Raw genomic sequence first — 5,943 nt, 5'->3', positions numbered from 1 at the left:
CATGATTAGCCGGGCTGTGTAAAAGTTGGTGGCTTTGTTCTTCGTGCTGTGTGAGCAGGTCCAGGCCCTAGAAAGATGGGACGAGGCTATAATTGTTTTTCAAAAGTGTGCTACAAAAACGGATGGCCTGTTCTAGGCCAGGTTATAAAGTCAAGACTGGGGTGAGGGAGGGACAGTTTCTTCCAGAAACAGGATTTCTGAAGTGTCCCAGTCCATCGTTTTCCCCAGGATGGTTGGAGGAGGGGTAAAATCTCATCATGAGCTTCAAAGCTATGTCTCTGTGGGGGGACAGTAGTTGCCTTACTGAGGGGGGCGCGGCTGCCCATCCCCAATGTTCTCAGCGAGGGAATGGAGAGTTTATTGCCCAGTGAGTGTGAAGTGGGCTGAAGCTCGGTTGGTACTGAATTCTCTAAGAGGTTTCTTCTAGAAACAGACAACTTAGACTCTTCCTCTCACTTCAGCAAAGAAATTCTTTTAAAACCACTTGGCAATCTCCTCCTGTGCCCTGCAGGGCGGCTCAGAGGAGGGAGTCGTCAGTAAAGCCCCTTTCCAGGCAATATCGGAACTCCTGAAGGTTGGAGACCCTGTAGAAATGGATGAAGGCGGCTGCCACCTCCAGGACGTGGAAGATCTGATGAGGCTGGAACCACACGTTGAATTTTCCAGGCAAGAAGCGCTCAGGAACCCACGTGGCATAAAGGCCAGCTCCGGTGATGTACGTCAGAGCCATGAGGAAGAACCAGCCCATCTGGCCCGCCGTGGTGGCCTTGACGAAGCCCTCTGCGATTGTAAAGTGCGCGGTGGGCACGGCGCCGCTCAAGCCAAGCCCCAGGAACATCCCTGCTCTTGTCTGCTGGTGCTGAGGAGAGGCAAACTTGTCCCACTGGGCCACAGTGATGGCAGAGATGCCCAGGACACAGACGCTGGAGAGGTAGCTGAGCCGTGGCTGTGGGAGCAGTAGAAGGAGTAACAGAGCCGGGGGACAAAGCTCCCTGTAATCAGCAGGGCAATCCCTGAATAAGCCAGTTGGGAAAAGGGCTGGAAAATAATCCAGTTTGTCACTGCTCTGAGTGACAACAGACGGTGTGAAAGAGCCAGGAGAAGCTGAGGCAGAGCCCCGCGCCCAGGAAGAACATCGCGAACACCACCTTCTCCTGAAGGGGGGCCATGAAGTACATGTTTGGTCTGAGCATGGTCAGGATTCCCAGAAAGTGAAACAGCACAAAACCAAGCAGGTGGGTCCAGAAATTGCCCGTCTCCGTGTGGATGCGGAAGATGCTCTTGAAGCAGGCCCAGAAGGAGGGCATGGGCGGCCTGTGGCCGTGCAGCAGGTAGTCGTTGTCCTTCAGCCAGTCGGGGAGCACTTCATGCGGGATGACCCTCCAGCGCCCCTCCTAGACCTTATGCACAAACTCCTCCACCTTCTCCATGCCACGGTGGGCTTGCAGGGGAAGTGTCAGCACCCAGCCCTCCTCCTCTTCCTGAGGCACTGGGTGTGCCTGCTTTTCTTCAGCTTTGCTTGGGCTGGTGACGCCCCGCCGGCCTTGCTCCTCTAGCAGGGGGCCCGGCTCAGCCAGCTCCACTGTGTCAGCCTCCCTATTCCTGGCAGGAGCCCCACTGCCCTGGGCCACCACAGGTCCTTTGTGAGAAGACATCTGGCTGGTACCTCAATGCCCTGCGGCTTCAGCTTGGGGAAAGGGTGGGGTCTCTCGGCCCCAGGGGGCAGAGAGTTCCCTGTAATGGAAGACAGGCGGTGGGGGGGTGGGGGGGCGAGCTCTGCTGGGGGCTGCAGACCCCGTGCTACATCCCATGGCGCTGGAGGCGGCCTGTGGCCAAGCAGCCCGGATCCAAGAAATCCCCTTTTGTGATTAATAATCTCGATATTTACTACTCATAAGTACTATTACAATTTTTATTTTTAATGTACTGCTAAATCATTGGCTTCAAAACTATGTTAGGAAAAAAAAAAAAAACAACTATGTTAGCTTACTTGTAAAGGCTAAATATATGGGTTATGTAATTTTTGAGGCCATTAACCGAAACGTTAGTTGTCTTCTTGGAAAGAAATTATATTCTCAGTGAGTCTTTCCAAATGTTATATTAAATAGTGTAACATTTTGAATAGAGAAGAGATTGATTCTTAATTTCTGATGGCTGATTGTTTTTATTATCTTTGTTCACCTCACTATATTCCTATTAAAGATATGTTTTTGCCTTGTTTGGAATATAATTTACTAGGATTCATGTTAAATATTATGTAGAGTTTAAAAATAGCAAACTTTGAATGTCAATTTTACAGAATGTGAAACTCCTTTACAACATTGTTATGAAGGATAGGACGTACCTTTATAAGCCTAATACAAATATTATGCAATTTTTAAGCAACATGTTGATATATCATAGGGGATATTTACTGTAATGTTCTCCCCAAAGTCAATTAAAAAAAACACTCAGTTTTTATATTAGAATATGAAAGGCCATGAGAAAAGTGGCTGGATTCGTTACTTATGAATTATCTAAATGGAACACATATATACCATCCCACCAAAACAATTTCATCTGACTTAGTTACTGTTAGAATAGCTTAAAATACAATTTACTAAGTGATATGTCTGCAAACCCACTGATTGTAGACATTGTACTATGCAAAATGTAAAGCTAAAAGTAACTAATGCTCTTCAGAAGTATGGTAGCCTTTGCAAATTGTTTGGAATTAATTTGTTTTGAGTAAACGGAAATTAGTCTGTTAAATGAAGCATACGAAAAAGGATTACAAAGGGGTAGGAGACTATCTCACCAGGATAGTTAAAACCCACACATTTGTATGAGTCAGGAGAAGTACGGTCCTTTAAAAATGATCTTATTCATTCCAATTGCCTGAGCTTTGTGCCTCCTGATGTGATCCGGAGATTTGGCAAAGGAGAAACATATTTAGACTCTTACTCATTAGAATACTGAACTCATCCGTCAGCCTGATTGACAAGGTCTTAGACAAAGCATTTTGCCTGGCACACAACCTGTACTGAGATTTTCCTGTGGCTATAATGTAGCACACCTGACAGATGTTTGAGTCATTTAAAACAGCAGGAAGTACTCATAAACACCACAGACTGGCATTCAGCATGATAGGGATTATTTTTCTTTTGTCTGCCTGAAGTTATATGGCCTATAATCAACAAAGGATTTAGGTATAACCAGCTAAAACATAGGGTGTGATATCATTTTTATGCAATATTTCTCTCGCTGTAAAGCTTACCAAGTGGCCTAGAAGCTGAGATACTTTTTGACACAGGTGAAACACATTTTATATGTTTCCCTTTTCATGATCAGAACTGGTTTAGAAAAGTGTCAAGGACATTATTTGCTCATGGATTAAAGATAATATATCACCTATTTATTTTCTTGATAGTTCCTAAATGATATAATGGACTTTCCTAAATCCATGTTAATTTTTCACTTCAATCAACATGGCGGTGATGAAGTAGAACAACTACAAGGACACTTTTTCACAATTGCCAATAACAATGTGTCTGAATTAGAAAAAGAAAGGCAAAAATAAATATATACGATCTGTAGCTTAAAAAATTATATGTCCTAAGGGATGGAGATGGATGCTATCAATTTAAATGTCATGCTTGCACAGAATGAAGCATGGCAATTTTAAATTTGGCTTTATTAAAGTTTCTTTTTTAGCTCAAGTATCTCATTTGGTAAATAGCAATTGGAAGAAATGCTCACGGATAAAGTTTATTTAGGTGCTTTGGGAGCAGTAACAGGCAGGGGGCACAATACTTTCAAAATAGCATTTTATTGCATTTACAAATTATTACCTAATCAAAATAACCTTGCAGTCGACAACTACATAGGGACTTCAAAAATAGGGAAATTAACACTATCTTAAAGGAACAAATAAATACCATAATTGAACCATGGTGCTTCCCTGGCATATATAACACTTATTTTAGAAGTTGTTTTTATAAGCATGAGTTTGTTGGGAAAAGATTCTGGTTCTGTTCTGCAGAGGTCATGGCTTTTCTTTCAGTTTGCTTTAGGGTTCAGTGATTTGCTGGATACAGCTGCATGTGCAGATGCAGACACTGTTTCATCCTAGGATATAAGCAGAGTTTAGTATTAATGTGTCAAGATAAGTCTGTAGAAGTTAATGAACACATTCTATAAGGCTATGCCCAAACACGAGGAAAAGTTGGAATTCTGAAAAACACATACATCTCAGAAACGTCGAAATTAGTCAATTTATCTTTCCAATGTTTTATTTATTCCTGTTGCTAGCTACAGTTTACTGTATTTTCCTAATACTCATACTCTAACCCCTATATATCCAGGCTGATGACCCATACTGACATTTGATTTTTGGTCCATTGATGGTGATATTTTGAGCAAGATTTTTTTTTTAACATCTTTATTGGAGTATAATTGCTTTACAATGATGTGTTAGTTTCTGCTTTACAACAAAATGAATCAGTTATATATATACATATGTTCCCATATCTCTTCCCTCTTGCATCTCCCTCCCTCCCACCCTCCCTATCCCACCGCTCCAGGCGATCACAAAGCACCGAGCTTATTTTAGCTAGCTTCAGGATTAGATGTTCTGCCCTGCTAGCTACTTTGGAAAGGAGCTTCTTAAGACCATTGTAATCTAATGGTCTTAGATTAGATATGTATATCTTAGATATGTATATCTGTGCTTTTGTTTTCATTTTAAATAAATTCACTCAGAAGGGGAGAGAGCAGAGCTTTGAAATAATATAAATGAGACCTACACTGTGAGCACTGACTATGCTAGTCCCCTCAAGTGGAAAGATTTTCCTTCAGATTTGAACTAAATTTCCATTTCCTTAGGGAAGCTTGACCTGACCTTTCTGACTAGCTCAAGTCCCCCTCTTATGTGCTTTCAAAATACCATGTAACACTCCTTTTTCATGAGTGTCACCATTGCAGTTTCACATTTATTTTTTGCTTATTTGATTAATATCTGTCTCTCCCACTAAACTCCAAGCTCCGTAATGATAGGGATTGTGTCTGTTTTTCTCATCCTTTTATCCTTGGTACTTTGCATGTGATGGGGACTCAGTAAATGATTGTTGAACAAATGCATTTTATAAAGCACCTACTTGATATTATTTATATAATTTTTAAATGTTTAATTATAATTTTGAAATATTCTTAAAGCATACACTACTCTTCCAGCATTTTGGTGGTGTATATTGTATGGTTTTGGCAGACCAGTAAATAACAGCCTCTTTCCCTCCCTACTGTGGAATCATTTGAGAGATGCATCCAAAATTCAGACATGGATTGGAGGACATGGCTTAAACGTGAGGCATGATTGTGTTACTAATTCCTCATCTTTGCTCATTTCAACCTCACCAGTCACAGTCAGGTTCCTACTTGGGAACAAAGTGGACGAAAAATTATCTTTGATCAATGGATAATGTTCAGGCTTTAAGTTAGAAGACTGAGCTATCTGTGAATTATAAAATAACATACATCAACTGGAAGAATGAAATAAACTTCTCTGAACTTTGATATTTGAACCTTAAAAGTTTCAGATACAATCTTCACTTTTTCAGTATCACAGCAGATAACAACCTGTTCCCTGTTTTCTGCCATCCCCTCCCATGACATTGAAGTCATAACTATCAGCAAGCAATATATACACCAGGAACAGTGTTAGTACTTTACATCTACAATCTTATTTTGTCTGGGAGTGAGTAGAGTGTAGATGTTAAGAGCAGTGTAGCATAGAGATTAAGATCCTGGTTAAATGATGCACTGTGTAGAATGTGTTTAGTAGTACAGCACCTGATAATATAGTCCTCTATAAAATGTAAGTCACCATGATGACGATGATGATCACTATAGCAAATGGAATTTCCCATTGTTCAGTTTACTCAATTACGGCTCAGTGCTGGGCTGTTC

General features: G+C 41.4%; 1 pseudogene; it reads right to left on the bottom strand.

Moving 5' to 3' along the window:
• Positions 1-517: 517 nt before the first annotated feature.
• On the bottom strand, positions 518-1,756 carry LOC113622997 (adiponectin receptor protein 1 pseudogene; annotated as a pseudogene).
• Positions 1,757-5,943: the final 4,187 nt, after the last annotated feature.

The sequence above is a fragment of the Aethalodelphis obliquidens genome, unplaced genomic scaffold (assembly GCF_003676395.1).
Source record: "Aethalodelphis obliquidens isolate GAN/ISIS:26980383/991018 unplaced genomic scaffold, ASM367639v1 scaffold10, whole genome shotgun sequence".
Lineage (NCBI taxonomy): Eukaryota > Metazoa > Chordata > Mammalia > Artiodactyla > Delphinidae > Aethalodelphis > Aethalodelphis obliquidens.
Note: the sequence above shows the minus strand (reverse complement) of the source record. Positions and strands in the feature narration are given on the sequence as shown.